General features: G+C 33.6%; 2 long non-coding RNA genes across 3 annotated transcripts; one reads left to right on the top strand and one right to left on the bottom strand.

Annotated features, from left to right (window-relative positions):
* The first annotated feature begins 6,086 nt into the window (after nt 1-6,086).
* Nucleotides 6,087-9,218, top strand: LOC112737721 (uncharacterized). 2 transcript variants are annotated; one of them, XR_011869470.1, is made up of 3 exons: nt 6,087-6,615; nt 7,511-8,595; nt 8,845-9,218. It is a non-coding gene; the product is annotated as an uncharacterized lncRNA (long non-coding RNA). The 2 variants fall into 2 exon arrangements; XR_003169070.3 differs by having other exon boundaries at nt 6,093-6,615; nt 7,511-7,598.
* A 2,785-nt stretch (nt 9,219-12,003) lies between these two features.
* LOC140177892 (uncharacterized) lies at nt 12,004-12,317 on the bottom strand. The gene is made up of 2 exons (XR_011869469.1): nt 12,230-12,317; nt 12,004-12,040 (listed from the first exon to the last, which is right to left on the bottom strand). It is a non-coding gene; the product is annotated as an uncharacterized lncRNA (long non-coding RNA).
* Nucleotides 12,318-19,811: the final 7,494 nt, after the last annotated feature.

Raw genomic sequence — 19,811 nt, 5'->3', positions numbered from 1 at the left:
ATCCAGTTAGTTTAATATGTTCTGTTGCGACTTATTTGTTATGTTTGTGTTCTAGTTGATAAGCTCTAATCTGATAATTACATCAATAGCTGATTCTACGAATTGAATTTGTAACCTTGAAGTCACATGAAGACAAATCAATCAAAACACATCATTAATTGTAAAGATTTTACTGTTATAACCTCTTAAAGGTGGATTCATATGAGCCACTCACAAAAAATCTGTGGTGTGATTGATATGATGTGATATTTGATGGCTGGTCCAAAGTCTATAAAGGGTTTGTGATATAAAGTTTAGCTTTAGATAAAGAGACTCCAATTTCACGTTCCAAAAAATAAAAGGGAAACTCATTTTTCTCATCACAAATTTTGTAGGTCCATACCAAAGATTGTGACACTATTGTAATCGGAACACAATTAGGTCTCTTGGGGTGTTTGAGTCTTGTCTCAACTTTTGCAGCTGCGTTCAATGCAATGAGAGAAAGCATGGTTGGTTGATAAATCCCAATTTTGTGGTTTATCTTGTGCTTATTTTGGGGGATTTTATCATCTTTTCCCACATTTATTCAATGAAATAGCATGGTTTTGCAATTCTCCCTTGTTTTGTGCTTAAATGTGAAAACATGCTTTTTAGGCCCTAAAATTAGTGATTTTAATTCACTTTAAATCCATTCGATGCCTTGATGTGTTTGTTGAGTGATTTCAGGTTCATAAGGCAAGTATTGGATGGAAGAAGTGAGGAGAAAAGTATGCAAGTGGGAGAACTCATGAAGAAATGAAGGAACCGTAAAGCTGTCAAGCCTGACCTCTTCGCACTCAATCGACCATAACTTGAGCTACAGAGGTCCAATTGAGGCGGTTCCAGTTGCGTTGGAAAGCTAACATCCGGGGCTTCGAAATGATAGAAAATTTTCTATATGTTTCTTCGCGTTCAGGGGTGCGCACGCGCCATGTACGTGTGCGCGCCGATGCTGTCCGTAGCCCACTAAAGAGAAATCGCCCCCAGCGATTTGTAGCTCGTTTTGGGTCCAATCCAACTCATTTCTGATGCTATTGAACCCAAAGATTGAGGGAGAAATGAACCAAGTAGTCATAGTTTAGTTTTCATCATGTTTTAGGGTAGAATTCTAGAGAGAGAGGGGCTCTCTCCTCTCTCTAGATTTAGGATAGAAATTAGGGTAAAATTAGGTTAATCACTCTCAAATTTCTCTTTCAATTCTTGTTTTGATTTTAATTCTTATTATATTTTAGTGTTCTATTGTCTTTTATCATCTAGTTTCTCTTGTTAATTTCTTATTTTGCTCTCTTTTATGTTGATGAACCATTGTTGGATCTTGATTTCTTTCAATACAAATTTATGTTTCCATGTTCTTTTATGTTGATCTTAGTTGCTATTATTGATTTCTTGCTATTGTTGGTGATGTGTTCCTTTATATTTCTTGCACTTTTATTATACTTTCTTTTTATGCCTTCCAAGTGTTTGACAAAATGCTTGGTTGGATGTTAGAGTAGATTTTGAGCATTCTTGGCTTGGAAAGAGTAATTAGGCAATCTTGAGTCATAAAAAAACCCAACTCATGTTGGTGATCTAGAGTTGTTAGCTAATATTGTTTCCATTGACGCTAATCTTTTACTAATTTAATTAGTAAGTTGATTAGGACTTTTGGATTGAGATTAGCTAGTCTTGTTAGACTTTCTCCGAGTATGAGGATAACATGATACCTTCCTCTATCTTCGGGGATGACGTAATAAGATAAATTCTTATTTATATTTGTGACATGATTAATTAGTCTTGTTTGACATTCTCCCTATGTGAAGATGACATGATACCTTCTTCCATTTGTTGGAGTTGACTAAATAAGATGAATTGATCATTGTATGACTAGGATAGAAAGGCTATATTCTCAATCCTTGCCATGAATGTCTTTCTCTTTATTACTTGCTTTCTCTTATTTTCTTGCTTGATTTACTCTTCTTGTCATTTAAATTCTTACCCCTTTATATTTTATTGTCCCTATATAAATCAAAACCCCCTTGTCCCCTCAAAGCCAATAATTGACCACTTCATTGCAATTTCTTGTGAGACGACGCGGAGTCTAAATACTCCGGTTAATTCTTATTTGGGGTTTGTACATGTGACAACCTAAATTTTTGTATGTGAGGACTTTTTGTTGGTTTAGAACTATACTTGCAACGAGAATTCAATTGAGAAATTCTATATCAACAAAAGTTCACACATCATTGGTTCACTTGGATTTTGCTACAATCTGCACCTCCACTTCCACAAGCCCAATTCAGCGCTGCCTGCAACTCAACGTCGCTGCTTTGCGGATCAGCTATGCACCATTGCTCATATTCAGCAAACACCCTTTTTCTTTTCTTGCCCCTTAGTGGTGAATTTCAAATTCTGTTAGTGGTCATGTTCTGCTGTATCTGATACATCTTAATTTTAGATCCATTTCTGGCATTTGGAGAGCCATGAAACAAGCATCGAAATTGTGCGGAGGCTTAAGCATCTATAGAGCAGCCCTGCCACCCTCAACACAAGTAACTGTTGCCCCAACTCACTATGGTGTATTTGCTTATAAGTAACAAGGTGATTTATATTTGTAAAATAATCCCAAACTCACAACATCTAAATACATATTCGTTAATGATCTGGTTCCATATTAGTAGCATTAGTAAGTATAATGGCTTCCACAAAATATTCAATATTCACTGACAAAATGAAATAGCATAGACAAATGTCAAAGCTTTCACAAACTATAGAATATTAAGTATTAATTCCCAGGAAAAAAGTTAATATCTTCCCTTCCTTCCCTGTTTTCCTAGTTTCCAAAGTTTAAAATCTACTTTGCGACTTGCATTCATTCCACACAAAGATGTTGCTCTCCCTTAAGTACTACAGCCCTTTGCTCTTCCAGCTGGAGGGAATGATATAGAGAACAGGTGAAGATTTAAGACTTAATATGCTCTTTTGCCTTCTGTTGTTAATTACTTGATTATGAACTGGGAATTGGAATATGTATGTTCGGATGACTTATTATTATCTTGCATTTTGGTTCTGGATTGTCTGTTAATCTTTTTATGGCCACCTTGACAATGATGCTAAATTGCTAATTACTTGATATTTCCAGGAATGAATAGAATCCTGAATCTTGAAATTGGTTATAACACACAGGTCTTCAAATTCTAAATAACCTTAACCTGCAGTTGTACTTCAGTTGATTTTTTAGTAACATAGCTGAATATTATCTTATTTGTAATATCTTCCATGGAGAGGACATTGGTTGCAAAGAGGTAAAAAGTATTACTGTCACCAATGACTTATAATCTCCATATGCAATGAAAAACATAGATTAAGTTTAATTATTGATCCTGCATGAACTATATTTAAAATACATATATTATTTTCTTGTAGAATGGTATGGAGAGGTGATACATAATTCAGTATTCAAACAATAGGTTTATTAGTGATTCTTAGATTATTTAGTTTGCTAGTACATAGAATATTGATGTATACCTCATGCTTTAAGATGATTAGACAACGTGTCTACATTAATATTTATTCACTCTCAACCTTTGGTAAATATGGGCTATGCAGGACTAATCTTGGATTTTGGGCTGGTCATCGTAACTCTAAGATTAGAGTCATTCTTGCATGTGTATGGGAAAATGACACTGAACTTGATGAAATAGGGCTTGATGCTAAGGCCCAAAAGTTTCTTCTTCCTAACTTGTTTCAACATTGGCTGGAAATTTTCAGAAGGGTGGAAGAGCACCGGCTGGTGAAGGTCAACAGGGTGAGCGACCTCCAGAGTGCAAGCACCAGTAGAAGTTTATCTATTATGATTTATGCAGTAGCTGAAAGCTTTCTTGTTGGAGAATGTCTGTTGAAATAGTGGGGTTCATGCGATTTTGTTTTATGATGCTTAATTCATTTTTCTCTTTTAAGGTCTTGGTAGTTTGAATTGTTGGTCTCCATTCTCCTATTTTCCCTACATGTTTTGGAGAGAATGTTGTTATATAGTGTTAGGATGCTATGATTGTTATTGCTGGACTTTGTATTGTGTCTCGTATACTTCAAATATATAGTGGGAGTTTGTGGTTTACTTGTTGTTGTTGATTGTAAACCATTAAAGGATGTTCGCGATTTTCTCTTCCTGTGGCATTGTCTCACCGCACCTTGCTTATTGGTGTTAAGTTTTTTTATAAAATTTGAGAGCTTTGTGGAATTCTATTGTTTAAAAATGGGTTTGGACTTTAGAAATAATTTTTCATCAGTAATTTTTGACATAACCGATCAAAAATGGTGGAATGTATTAGGTTCTTGTGCAATCTAGAGATATTGATTCATTATGATGAGCTATCATGAAGGCAGGCATGCTCAGATATCACATAACTTTCAAATTATAACTAATGCGTACCCAAATCTATGCTAATACTTTTTACTAAAGATTTTACCATCCATAATGACTTGCAAATAATAAAGTTGGATTTTGAATTAAATTACTCCAAATATGTTTATATTTATTAACAAAGGAAGCCTACATGAGTGAAGCACAAAGAAGTGCACTAAATGCTCTTCTCTTTCGAATTGGCGACCAGTCTAAAGACATAGTCCTTGCACTTGCCACAAATCGACCAGGTGATCTTGATTCAGCTGTGGCAGATTGAATTGATGAGGTCTTGGAAATCCTGTTACCTGGGGAAGGAGAATGCTTTAAACTTCTTAAGCTCTATTTGGACAAGTACATAGCCCAAGCCGGATCGAGGAAGTCGGGTTCAATTCAAACTACAAGAATGATTGTGGGGGTATGTGTGGCAACCTGGATGACAAACTACAGGAAGACGTATAGTTATATAATAAATGTAATTTTCTTTTGCTAAAAAAAAATAGTACTTCATTTGCAAATGTGTATGGTTTTGTTGGTAACCTAAAATATTTATATTTTTCAGGTTAATGATAGTACAAGGATGCGACTTGCGTTGGATTTGATTCTAAGGCCCCACAACTTGATGCTGCATAATGTCATTGACTCTGCTACCTAGAATTACAATAAGTATAAACAAAAGGATTAAAACAAAAATTAAAAAAATCGTAATTGTCATGTAGTCATGTTTAGTTTATATTAACTATTAAGAGTTGTTAGTTTCATCTCTTTTACTTAAAAAATTATTATGCACTATATTTTTTATGGACTCTTTTTAAAAATTAATGTTTCTGTCTTTAGTTCAATTATAGTTGAATTTAGGTCAAGCTTAATTTTCACTCTTGTATTTCGATTCCTTGAACCACTTCTGTGTTGTAAGCTGGACAAGTAATGATTTTAATCAATGTTCTGAAAATCGGTTCGAATCGGCCGGTCGAACCGGTTGAACTGTGATCTGTTGCGAAAAACGACTTGGGCGGATGCTAAAACTGGTTTAACCGACCAGTCGAACCGATCGAACTGCGAACCGATAGGGAAAACGACTCGGGCGTATGCTAAAACTGGCATTTTGAAAAACCAATATAAGACTGTCGAACCGGTCGAAAACCGGTCAATCGAACCGAACTGGGACCCGCCGGTTTTCTGAATTTTTGCATAAATTGAAAAAGGCGCTGCTTGGATTGAAAAAAGACTTCATATATGCATTTTTAAAACTTCGAAACCCTAACCATTTTGATTGTCATTGTTTGTCATTCTTTTATGCCCCTTTTTATTGTTTTTGTTGTTTACAGTGAATTTGAAGTGTCGCGGGTTTCACCCATGTGATCATCTTATTAAATTAGAGCTTGTGAGTTTATGCTAATTTTGTAACCGAGCTTATTTGGTTTATGTTTCTTTTGTTGAAAACTTTATATTCCTGGAGAATTTCTTTGTAAAGAGCATGGTTCTGAAAACCGGATCGGACTGGCCGATCGTTCAAACGAAAATCGCCAACGATTCCAATTCGGTTTAATAGGTAAAACTGGCAATTCAAAAAGCGCTCTGAAACCATTGAACTGGTCGAGAACCGGCCGGTCGGACCGAACCAGGACCCGGCTGATTTTCACTTTTCTGCCAAAAACGTCACCGTTTTGGTATTAGAGGAAAATGGAACTAGCCTTTCAGTCTCACGCATTTGCTTCCCTCTCTCAAACCCTAGCCTCATCACTCTCCTCTAAGCTGTGTCACCACCGCCGTCCTACCGCCGCCGTCGAATCTGGTCCAGTCGTCGTCCCTACTGTTTCAGCGTCGTCGCAGCTCATCTCTGCCGTCGCGTCGCGCCGCATATGCTCCACCCTCCTCTGCTCGAACAATCATAGCTTATTCCTCAAGCCGGTCTCAGTCCTCATCTTTGTCTGCTTCGTCATGCTACTGCCGCCGTCTGTCGTCGTCGTAGTCATCGTTAAGTGACGAGACACACAAACATAGAGAGAGAGAATGCGCTGCGAAGGGGAAAGAAGGGGTGGAGGTCGCGGGAGGAGGCGCGCGAATGGTGAGGCCTTTGCTTCTTTCGCCGTGTTTGAGGTCGAAGACGGCCGCCAGTGCTCCTACCTCTGTTGCTACCTCTGTCGTGCCTTGCCATCATGTTACCACTTATTTCAAAAGTCCTCATTCTTGTTCTACTTCAAAATCATGCTAAATTTGTGAGTGTCTGTCCTTTTTTGAATGTTTATAAATAATAAGATTAGACATTGATTTTTCTGATTATGGTTTTGGTCTGAATGTGATCTTGTTTAAATTTCATGATTTTGTTTCTGGCTCCTAAAGGTTGGGTTTCATTTTCTAATATGCTTAACATCAGAAAGATTTGGAAAAGTTTGTTACTCTTTATTAAGAATGTGTTGAAACTTTATTAAAATTTGGCTGAAAATTTTGTTATAAGTAACATAGATAGATAGATAGATAGATAGATAGATAGATAGATAGATGGGATATACCAAAGTGAAACCTGAACTGAAAAATTGTATATTGAAAATTGTTTTAGGTTTATAATGCTTACAAATTGAAAGAACATGTTTGTTTTCTGTTAAATTTGTTTGTTACTATTCACTAGAAGAGAAGAGAAGGATTCTTTAGAAATAAATTTTCATATAAAGTAGAGCTGAGTGAGTGCTCTAGGATTGCTACTATGTCTGTTAAGATCCAAATGGTTTTTCTTAGATCTGTCTAGTTGGGTACATAGAAAATACAGATTATATATGACTTTATAAAACCTTAAACCTTTTTGAGAATCAATGATAATGAAAAAGCTTAAGCTGATAGGAGGAGGTAACATGAATGGTTATATCTCTAACAGTAATGCAGACATTTGAATGTAAAAGCATTCTCCATACGATCAACAATCAGCAACGATTGTCATTAGCCCTACCAAATAATAATAAGTGCATGCAGAAACTTTGGCAGAATAAAACTAAATGAAATGCATTGTTCGTATCTATGCATCCAAAAATTAATCATGAATATTCATCTTACATGCCATTCACGCTGCATTAACTATGGTAAATATTTGTGAAATAATCTCTCCTTTTTTTTTCTCAGTTACCACAGTCGCACTAACATGGGTCATGGGACAGCGATACATGGAAACATCCAAGATTATGCCTGCTGGTCTTGTAGCAGGACTTAGGTAATTAAGATAATGGATTAATTCTCATCCTCATACGCCAAACATATTTATTCTCACTGGACTTGTCAACTTGTGATTAGATGATGAAATTAATGCAAACCCGCAAAGCTAGTTATTTTCTCTGAACCTTTTATTTTTCTAGAAAATGAAGGCTTCCCCATCCCATTTTTTCAAGATAATTTGTTTTAGCATCTCATTGGTGATTATAGTAACACTATATATTACCCTTATATTTTGTCCAATTGCTCCACCTGTCACCAAGCACTATTTTGCATTAAACATTGTTAATGGCGTCTCACTGAACATTTATGCTGGCGGTGGATTATTTTACTTTTATAATTTGATCTTTAAATTTTAGTTGATATTATTGACTTGGGGCAATTTAGGTTAGGCTGTTTATTATTTATAAACTACTGCCTATGAATGTTCATTGATTGCATTCCAAGCTGCAACATTGAATTGCTTGTGTATGGAATTAAGACATTCTGCCTTTCTTTTCTTGTTGCAGTGATCTTATGACTCTCTTGCATGCTTATGTCTTTCTGTTTGTTTGAAGTGCTTGACTTATGTATTCTTAGGACTGAGTGAACTTATGTCTTCTTCTTAACAAAGCACTTCATTACTGAGATTTGTTTATCTATCACTAGTGAGGAAAAAATGAATAAGTTGCGGGATTTGTGTCATTTTACTCAATCATTATTCATATACATTATGTAATAAATGTGAAAGTGAATATCCTTCTCTTTCTTTCAACCTTTGACGTTGCTTTTTCATATGACATGCAACTACTTTTTTCCTCACTTTTCACTTCTCCTGTTTCTTTTGCTGTGCATATTTTTTTTAATTATTTTTTTTGAAAAAAAAAAGATTGCTAGAAGAAGGAATGCACACTTGCTTAAGAAGTGCAATTGCTTTAACATTTTACCGTGATCTTAGCATTGAAGATGATGACATATTTGTATCAGATGGAGCAAAGTGTGATATATCTCGCCTTTAGGTTTGTTTTATTTCTGTCCCCCCAAATCCAAAACATAATCTCCCCAACTTAAAATTGCATTTTATGCCATGTCTTTTGCCTTGACCACTTACTCTGATTGGGTTTGAAAATTCTTACTTCCGAGAATGGGTCAGGGCCACAGGTGTTAGGGGTGGCATGCTAATTAGCATCTGAAGTTTTCTGCAAAGCAATCAATGAGCTCTTCCTTAATCTAACTAATTTATTTCTTGTACTTTAATTCTGTGGCAGATTTTCTTAATCAAAGCCTTTGTGTGGAGAACAAGTTGGAACACAAGCTGACCAAACTGGATCAATAAGCTACATTTAATTCAATCTTTTTCAGTTATATTAGTTAGCAAGTTGGAGCCATTATGTAGAGCACTGTGATGGATGTTTCAAGAAGAAAATATAAAAAAGACCAAACAGTTTCATAGTGCATGGTGCAATCAATGGAAACTGTGTTTTGGAGCTGAAATCTCCAGTTCCCTATCCCTAGAATTTGAGATGGTGTTGTATTTAAGTAGGTATTTCTATAGGGAAAAAAAGAAAAGAAAAGAAAAGAAAAAAGAATGCTTGTGTATATCATCCCTATATGAATTGTACTGTAGTATAGTAGTAGTAGTAGGCTTCCTTTGTTAATAAATATAAACATGTTTAGAGTAATTTAATTTAAAATCCAACTTTATTATTTGCAAGTCATTATGGTAACACAAATCTATGGTAACACATTAACAAATATTGAACAGTTATAAACTACCATCATCGAGTCGCACAATGTATATGGAGACCAGGAAGATGTAGCCTCAATGGTAAGAAAGTGAACATGTGAATAGAGAGAATAAATAAGCATTGAATTAAGACACGCACGCACAAAGGGCTAAAAAGCAGATCCTTGGTACAAACATGAATAAGGGAACTCGCAGAAGCAAAAACTAAGTTCAAAGGCATTAAAGAAAAGAATTAATAAACAAAACCTAAGCATAAATCCACATGAAAAAGAGAGAAACAGAAGTAAGCCAAAATAAGATCTATGCATCTTCCATGATGGTTTAACTATCAAAATGATCATAATTCCTACTACATGAAATTCCAGTCCCTAATTCTTCACCGAAGGCGAATAGGTGATCATCAAGACATTCATAATAACCACAACCTCCAACAATTGATAATATTTTCAACGAGTAAAGTACCAATTCGGTCCCTGTCCATTTCCCAAAATGACAAGACGATCCTTAACCAAAAACACGTTCCATTACGGTCCCTAACTCTGTACTCCGTCTGCCAACCCGGTCCTTCTGTCAGTTTTCCGGCGAAAACTCGACGGAAATTGCTGACGTGTCAGGTTAAAAAATGGACAGGGACCTAGTTGTCTCTAAATTTAAATTGGTTAGGGGTTTATTTGTCTTTATTATTCTTTAAATAATATTTTTAATTATATTTTATTCATTATATTAATATTCTTTTTTTAATAAAAAAGTACAAACTAATTAATAAATTATTCAAATTTAAAAATATCATTTATTATGAAACCAAATAAATAATTTTTAAATATAATTTTTAAATATATAAATAATAAACATTAAAATTCAGTTAATACATTAATAATAATAACTAGTGACGGATCCAAAAAATTTTGATAGTGGGGGCGAAATATATATAACATGATAATAATTTTTATAATAAAAATATTACGTTTACATAAAAAATTAGCTATCAAATTATCTACTATAAATTTGAGTATAAATACATATATTAACTTATTTTTAATGTGTATTTTGTATTTCAAAATTTGTATTTTAAGATTTATTCTGTACAAGTGATTATTTTATATTTACGTAGCATAATTATTGTTATAATTATATTTTATTATTATAAAATATGATTAGGTTTCAAGATATCTAATTACAAATTAAAATACGAAAATAGTAATTTAAATAATAACACATAATTTAAAATTTAATTTTTTATATTTCATATTTTGAAACCTTGACAATATAATCAAAATGTCCATTTTTTTAGTCACAAAAAAATGTCCTTTTTTTGCATATGTCGTTAAACAATCATTTAAAACTCAACTTTCATACAATTAGCTTTTGATGATATTCATAGTTGAAAAAAATTCATTCAATTAGTGTAGTTATTATGAAAAAAAACTAAAGCTAATTTCGAAAGAAGAAACACAAATGGATAGATAATATTCTTTTGAGCCGATTTCTAAAAAAGAACACCAATCTTATTTAAATTTAAAAATTAATTATTATAATGGAAATCTAATATGAAGTTCTCAAATTGATTATCAAGTGTCGAAAGTTGAATAAAAAATTATTGTGGGGTCAAATTTAATAATTTAATAGAGGCAAATAAATATTATTATTATATACTACTCATTAGATAATGTGTTCATTAGTGTGTTCATTAGTTTACTATATATTAAATAATGTGTTCATTAGTTTTCACTTTATTGTAAAAATTAGCTAGATCATAATACTAATAGTATATCATAGGATTATTATTATTAATGTATTAACTGAATTTTAATGTTTATTATTTATATATTTAAAAATTATTTATTTAGTTTTATAATAAATGATATTTTTAAATTTGAATAATTTATTAATTAGTTTGTACTTTTTTATTAAAAAAAGAATATTAATATAATGAATAAAAATATAATTAAAAATATTGTTTATAGAATAATAAAGACAAATAAACCCCTAACCAATTTAAATTTAGAGACAACTAGGTCCTTGTCCATTTTTTAACCTGACACGTCAGCAATTTCCATCGAGTTTTCGCCGAAAAACTGACAGAAGGACCGGGTTGGCAGACGGAGTACAGGATTAGAGACCGTAATGGAACGTGTTTTTGGTTAAGGATCGTCTTGTCTTTTTGGGAAATGGACAGGGACCGGATTGGTACTTTACTCTATTTTCAACACATATTAGCCTAGCATCTTATGTAATATCAGTACTAGGTGCTAATACCGCATATTCGAAACAAAGTTCAAACACTTTGTCGTATCCTCTTTCCTTATTCACAAATTGATCCTTAAAAAACCATTCATTACCATTATTAACATATTACCATAACAAGACAGCTATTGGCACTAAGACATCAACCAATGATATAGTTCATGATATGTATCACCTCTCCATACCATTGTACAAGAAAATAATATATGTATTTTAAATATAGTTCATGCAGGATCAATAATTAAACTTAATCTATGTTTTTCATTGCATATGGAGATTATAAGTCATTGGTGACGGTAGTACTTTTCATCTCTTTGCAACCAATGGCCTCTCCGTGGAAGATATTACAAATAAGATAATATTCATCTATGTTACTAAAAAATCAACTGAAGTGCAACTGCAGCTTAAGGTTATTTAGAAATTGAAGACCTGTGTGTTATGACCAATTTCAAGATTCAGGATTCTATTCATTCCTGGAAATATCAAGTAATTAGCAATTTAGCATCATTGTCAAGGTGGCCATAAAAAGATTAACAGACAATCCAGAACCAAAATGCAGGATAATAATAAGTCATCTGAAACATACATATTCCAATTCCCAGTTCATAATCAAGTAATTAATAACAGAAGACAAAAGAGCATATTAAGTCTTAAATCTTCACCTGTTCTCTATATCATTCCCTCCAGCTGGAAGAGCAAAGGGCTGTAGTACTTGAGGGAGAGCAACATCTTTGTGTGGAATGAATGCAAGTCCCAAAGTAGATTTTAAACTTTGAAAACTAGGAAAACAGGGAAGGAGGGGAAGATATTAACTTTTTCCCTGGCCACGGACGGAGAAGCCAACGAGGATGAGGACGAGCTACTTGGGTTCCGGACAGAGGGAAGAGGAAGAAGCGGAAGCGCTGAGCCTGGGGACGCCGGCGGCAAAGAAGTCAGACAGAGCAGCCAACTACCACGCTCAATCAATATATCGTAGACCTTTGAGAAAGAGGCATTTAAAGAACTTCCATAGAGGAGAAAGACGCCGCGTTTGCCCAGTTGAGTGGTTTAGCCTTCCTTTTCTTTTAGATTCTTTAAATTCCGTGGGTGACGTAGCTACCGAGATCAACGCAGTCAATTATTGCTAGGGTTTTGTTGTTTTAGTGTGCTTCAGAGGAAAGGGGGGCACGAATGAGATTAGGAGAAGATGAAGAACATATTAATTTTTTATTTTTTTGATATATTTTGCTTTGTTTTAGAGGAGGATACTAATGATGGGAATTGGAGAAGACGAAAAAAGATTGATTTTTAGTTTTTTTTTTATATGTTTTTGTTTTATTGTTTAAATTATTTGAAACTATAAAATTAGGATTAATTGAATTCTAAAATTTGATTAATTTAAAAAGTATTTTTGTCTAATCAAATAAAGTAAAGATGTTTAAGACTTTTTATAACATTAAATAATAATATATTTTTATTTTTATTTAATTAAAGGGATATATTAGTAAAAGTGGTGATATAATATATATTTAAAAAAGAAAAAATTAGATGCTGATGTGGAAAATAGATTCCGTGTGGCTTGTTATTACTTGTCCATATTTTAAACGTATCGGTACGTATGAATTTATCATCGTACCGTAGCAAACACCATTATTTTTTGGAATGAATATGCTAGGTGTCTTTTCTTTAAGGATTAGTTGTCAAAATGATATTTGAAAAGAAAAGATCATATATAAAATCCATCTAATTTTTGAAAGATTCAATACTTAAATTAAGATAAAAAATCAATACTTAACTACTGATATATAAGATAAAAATTTGCCATGTATCACATACTTAACATGCTATTATGATTTTTTTAGTGATTATTGATAATAGAGAATACAGAATAATTTGTGATTGAATAATCCAAATTTTTTATTAGATTGATACGCTAGTACAATTCTAATTTATATATTAATGTATGCATATTCACAGCTTATATTATAAACTCTAAAAAAACTCATATAGCAGCCTAACAAAATTCTATCTTAACTAATTACCTAACCTTGATATAAGTGGAAGGTGATTACACCAATACCAGATAATCAACTAGCACTATCTACTTTTTCTAGTAGAATTCTCTTTATCTATAACACCTCCTTAAACGTAGGTGTGACCTGGACTTATACACACTCTAGATTTGGTTCTGAATTTGTCAAAGAAATGTGTGCAAACTTATAAGTTGCTAGAATATTCACAACAAAGAATTATCGTTAATTAACGTAACCTTGTCTTTTAAAAAAGTGTAGATCAATCTTTAGATGCTTGCAATGGCTCACTACAAGAGAAGCGGATACTAGAGACAGTTTTTTAGATTTTGCGGTAGTTTTAAACCGTCACTAAACAGAATATATACCAGTAGTTCATCAATCATCCTCTTTTACGACGTAAATATTTGATTTTGCGACAGTTTCTACCAACCGCTGGTATAACCGCTGCTATTCATATATTTTGCTTTGGATTGTTTTGCGGTGGTTTTGAACGGCCACATTATGCCCAAACACAATTTCAAGGTTCTTTTGCGACGGTTACAAACCGTCACTATTTGGCGCTGCCAAATTTGGCAAAATTTTATTTTCGGCGATTACCAACCACCGCTATATCAAAACCCGCGGCAATTTTTCAAATGTATTTCCATCGGTTACAAACCGCCGTTATTTGTTGCTGCCAATTTTTAAATTAAAATATATTAAATTATTTTTCTTTAAATATTCTAAGAATATGTTTTGTTTTTTTGGGATTATTTTTTAATTTTAAAAATCTTATTAGTTTTCTCTAAAAATCTAAATTGAAGGCGAGAACTCATAAAAATTTAATTCCAACACAAACTAATATAGTTATATTAATATCAATAAAGTATTTCTCTAATTAATAAAGCTGCATAGTCAAATTAAAAAATATATATATACTTCAAATAAAATAACATCAATCCTAATTTTTATTTTTCGTTATGTCCATTCAAAGAATTCATCCGTGCAGCGGTGTTTAGTGGCAGCTTCCCATCTTATCGTTGAATTAAATAACTTAGAACACTTCTTTTTGCTTGCCTCTTTATCTTCTCAGCTACTACATCATCCTCAACTGCCTTCCTTTTCAATTTCTCTGTTGCTACTTCATCCTCCACTGCCTTCCTTTTCAATTTCTCGGCCATCACCTTTGCATGTAGTTCAATCAGCATCCTTTGGGCCTCCTCTATTTGAGTTTCATCCACCGGCAGCTGCGAACTAGAACAGAAGAGTTGACTTGGAGTCAGTCCGAAATTCATGCCACGCACTCTACCCGAGTGCTCTTTTCCGAGAGCTTGGGCAAGGGAATCATTTTCAGACAATATTCTAGTAGATTCATCACATTGCTCAATCTCCACAATTTTTTCTACAGACGTAAATAAGCATACATAAGAAATTACAGGTTAGAGCATATTCAACACAATTTTATAATTAAATCCAACGAGAAACAACATAAAGGATCCCAATGTAGTACTTACACCAATGATCTGAGCTTCTTCATGTATATAGGAGTCATCATGTCGTTTATGCACTAAGGTCCATAATTCTCCTCTACCAACTTTTCTCTCCTATAGTTCTATAACAATATAGTTTAAAAAATAACTGTATTAAACCCAAATAAAGAATATGCAGTCTAAAATATAGTTTAAAATGAATTTAAACCTAAATTACCTCTTCTTCCTTTGGTCTCACCAAGCTTTTAAAATCGTCAATGTGAGTGTATAGTTGTTTTGATCAATTCATAGCATTTTTTTTGCACTTCTCCTATTATGTCATAAAAAATAAGATTGATTAGACACCGAATTTGTCCATATCAATGTACTATAAATAGTATTATTTCTTAACGAATTCAAAATAGGTTACATATGTGTCAGGATCATTGCATTAATCAAGGAACTATCTCCAATGCTCTTTATCAATTTTCGTCGGGCGTAACTCAAGATTTTGCTCAAGCGTCCTTGTTCCAGGACTTCCCTATACTTTGTAAAATTGTTTTCTTGATACTTCCACTTCTATCTTTATCAAAGTGGAAATTTTTCTGCAACAATAAGTTCAAGTTGTTAGTAATTGTACAACGAAAGGATTGATTTAATTTAATAATGCTACAAATTTTTGCCTTTGTGCAATCATTATAAACCCTGTCTTTGCCAAGTGTAACACCCTCACTACTAGAATGTCACGCTTCCGGCTGCGCTACTCTGATAGCAAGAAGTATTACGACCACTTTACATACTAAATATTAAAATAGGAGCCTGTGACTCGACACCGTATCGCTGATTCCTTTGAAAACCGGAAATAAATACTTTATCTTAAGAAAAATACAAGCAGACATAGATTCATATACAAGACTCCTTACATAATATTTTATAATATAACATACATACAAAACATACAAATGTAACACACAATCAAACGAAACCTTTCCTTTCTTATAAGAAAATATCAATAAGAAACCAACCACGCAATCAAACAACACAATCATTAATTCAGCACCAAAGTTCATTCTCAAATGTAACACGCTAGGACAAACACAGGCAAGATAGACAAGGAAAGCACAAGTAGGTAGCAGTTACAGCAAATAGTTCAAGTAGCAGTTAAGAACAATTTAGCAATTAGGCAAACCAAAACAAATTCAAACCCAAGCAAAGCATACAAATGCATATGATGCATGCCTGTCCTATGACTGATGAGGCTCATTTGTCGGTTATCCAGCCAACCCGACAAGTCTGAATTGAACTTAGACTGTCCCCCGACGTGCATCCCTAAGAGTCTATGCATAGCTTTTTCTCAAATAATCAATATTGCTCAATGGGGGTAACATTCCCAGAAATTTATATAGTGCGCATGCCCGGTCACACTTACGTCGTAGGGTCAACAGAGTATCGAGTTTTCAACCTGGTACACGTGGTGGCAAGCCATGGTACTTTATCCAGGGAACCTCGTATCTTAGACAATTCAAATTCATAAGCCATTTGAATAATTCAAAGATCATATCTCAACATTCTCAATCAATATCTCAACATTCTCAACATCATAATCATTCATCAATCCAAATCTCATTTCCAAATTCATTCAAAAATCATATTTTAAAGAGAATTCTCATCATCCTTCTTTCCATTCCGTCCATTAACAATCCCAATTCAAAACATAATTCTTTCTTTGATAAGTAAATCAATCTTAAAACATATAATGTTTAAAAACAAATCTTTTTAATTAATTACTTCAAATAAAACTTCCAATTTGATAAAATTTCGGCAGCATCTCCTCTAAAACTCGGACACTGCTACCCTTTTCCGGTCCCATCCAAACATTTCTCAAACCTTTTCCTAACCATTTCCAAATCTCAAACATTTTCCAGAGTTGAACCAGTTCCAATATCAAATTATTTTCAAATCAAACCAATTCCAACAATAAAACTCTTTTTAAAATAAAATCAACTCGAATATTAAATCATTTATAAAATCATACCAACTTAAAATCAAACCGCTCCCATAATCAATTTATTTTCATATCTCAAATTATTTCCAAAATCAATTCATTTATATTACCAAGTAAACTCCAAAACCACGAAAATCCACCTTTCATAATAATCAAGTAAATAACATTTTAAACCGGTTTTTTATCAACAACCATACACCCCTCACGCAATCAAGCACCCAATAATCCAGCCCAACAAACTATCACATCCACAAGACAAATATAATCACAGAAGTATATCTTTTAGCATCAATATCTATTTATCACAACTCTGTAATGTAAAATAGATTTTAAGAAAAATCCCTACCTCAATTAGTCGCAAGTTGCATAATTAAACCCATTAAATCCTTATTCTCATGTTAATCGGCAGCAACCGCAGAAATTTCCAATCAACCGTAGAAGTTACAGCAACAACCACATATCTGACATAATTTAGAATTAACGCGGGATGGATATTGAGCGATATTAGAACATGATTGATAATAAAGTATTGCGATAAACAAGAACGAAACCGAATAATCTTACCATGATAAACAGAATAGAACGACACAGTAGCAGCTTCAAAATTGACCAGACAGCAGCTCTAATAACGGCCGGAAGCTCTGATGGTTCTGCAGTAGCGGTGACTGTATAATCCGATGCAAACAACCTCAGTAACAACTCACGGTAGAAGCAACTTAACAGAAAAGAAGATCTGAGGCAATATTAGAGCTTACCAAACTGACTTAGGCCTCAGTGGCGGTTTCTGGTGGCAGTGGCGGTGGGTTTCGGGTGGCAGAAGCTCAGTCACGGCGGCGCAGCCCCAGCAGTAGCGGTGACGGAGCGCGCAACGACGGCGGTAGCTTCTCGCTGCACGGCGGTGCCTTCCTGTTTCCTCCACCGTGAGATCTCTTTCGCTTTCTGCTCCAAAGACGGTGACGATCTGCGAAGGGGAAGACGTCGGCGAGGTCTTCATGGCGGCGACACAACTGGGCGGCGGCTGGGCTTGTCGGCAACGGCGACTCCACACGCGATGAAGACAGCGACGGTGGCGCGATGGCTGTGCCTCCTTCTCGCACGGTTCTGTTTCTTGGTTGAAGGAAACTTAGCTGATCACAAGTTCCTCTTCTTTGTGGCTAGAGAGGTAAAATTTTAATTATGTGATTGCCTCTTTATGTTTAGAAATTTATGATAGCACCTATTCATCTTTATCTTTATCTTTTATTTGTAATGACTTTGTGTTTTTCATGTCTGTTACCTTGTTTTTCATTATTTATAATTTTACATAGGTAAAAGCAGTGGATATTGATGCTTATGCTCCAAAGGATCTGCTAATTGTAACAACATGATCTCAAGTAAGTTACTTTTAGAATCCTCTAATGATTTTCTTAATTCCGTGAATCACACAGAATATGGATGGGATTAAGGCATGTAATAAAATGTGTGCTATTGTGTCAGGCAGAACCACATGCTGCCTTGAATCTTGCATCATATGGAAGTAGTCATGCTTTCAAACTAACTAAGGAAGATATTGTTTTGTATTCGGCCAAGGTATGATAAAAGTAAAGCTATTTAAAGTATTGAATTTTGCTTTGTCTAAAGGCTAAAACACGTTTGATATATATAACTAACTAAATCAGTTGGAATGAAACCATATATAGTGATGTTTGTATTCGTGAGCAGAGCACCATTCTTTATTCATATGTTGATTTTTTTATGCATTAATTAATGATTATGTCCGCATGTACAATATATAGTAATATTACTTAAGAATGATAAGAGTTTCTTTCTTTTCTTTTCCTTTATTTTTACATTTTATGACTGATTCATTGAGCATTGTGTTCGTATAGTGCAAGTAGGCATAGGTGGTGCTGGATGCGGCTGAAGCTGCTACTACAACTGTGGGATTTCTGGACATACATCACCTAAGTATGTCTCCCAGGCTTCTTAGTTAATTTGATCATCATTCTCGTGGCATTTAATTTTTTTTTTCATTTATCTTTTACTTAGGCTTAAGTCTGGGATTGAAGAATGTTTAAAAAAGGTCTGTTCATATTGGCGTGTGTTTGGTCTATTTAGTTTCATTCAATATTAATAGATAGTATAAATGTGTATTGTGTTGTGGATTTTTGGACCTTTTAAGTTTTTTTTCTTCTTCAGACTTTGCTATAGGGATATTTGGAACAGTATCCTCTGTGTCTGAATTTTACTTCTTTTTCATTTTTTTATTTTCTTTTTCATTTTTTTAAAATTATTTTCATATATGTTTGGCAAATTTGCCTCTTTAATTTAGAAAATGTATATGTTTGGCAAAAATCATGCATTTAAAGAATTTTTTCAATTTTTTTTAGCAATGAGAGCATGCATTAAGTTAAATGAAATTGAAGTGTTGAGCTGAGTGGAACAGGGTTAGTTAATTTGATTCTATTTTCTTTACGAGTGTAATGGTGTATTAAATTAGCAAAAGTTGTATATAACTAAATTGATTTAGCATGAGTTTGATTTTGTTTTCATGGTTATATGAAGTTAGGGTTGCAAACATTGAAAATACTTGCATAATTATGCAGGTATGAGTTCCAGGGTTCACCACACTACAAAATTTTTATTTGTTTGTGATAGTTTTTTAATAGGAGTTACTAAAAACCTCCATAATATATTTTATTTGTGGAAAATTATAAAACCTCCTTAAATAATTAACAAAAACTCTCACTGTAATAATACTTCCAATCCAATTAATTATAAAAAAAAATCCAATCCAACC

The sequence above is a fragment of the Arachis hypogaea genome, chromosome 13 (genome assembly GCF_003086295.3).
Source record: "Arachis hypogaea cultivar Tifrunner chromosome 13, arahy.Tifrunner.gnm2.J5K5, whole genome shotgun sequence".
Lineage (NCBI taxonomy): Eukaryota > Viridiplantae > Streptophyta > Magnoliopsida > Fabales > Fabaceae > Arachis > Arachis hypogaea.
The sequence above is the reverse complement of the archived record's forward strand: the minus strand, read 5'-3'. Positions and strand labels throughout refer to the sequence as shown.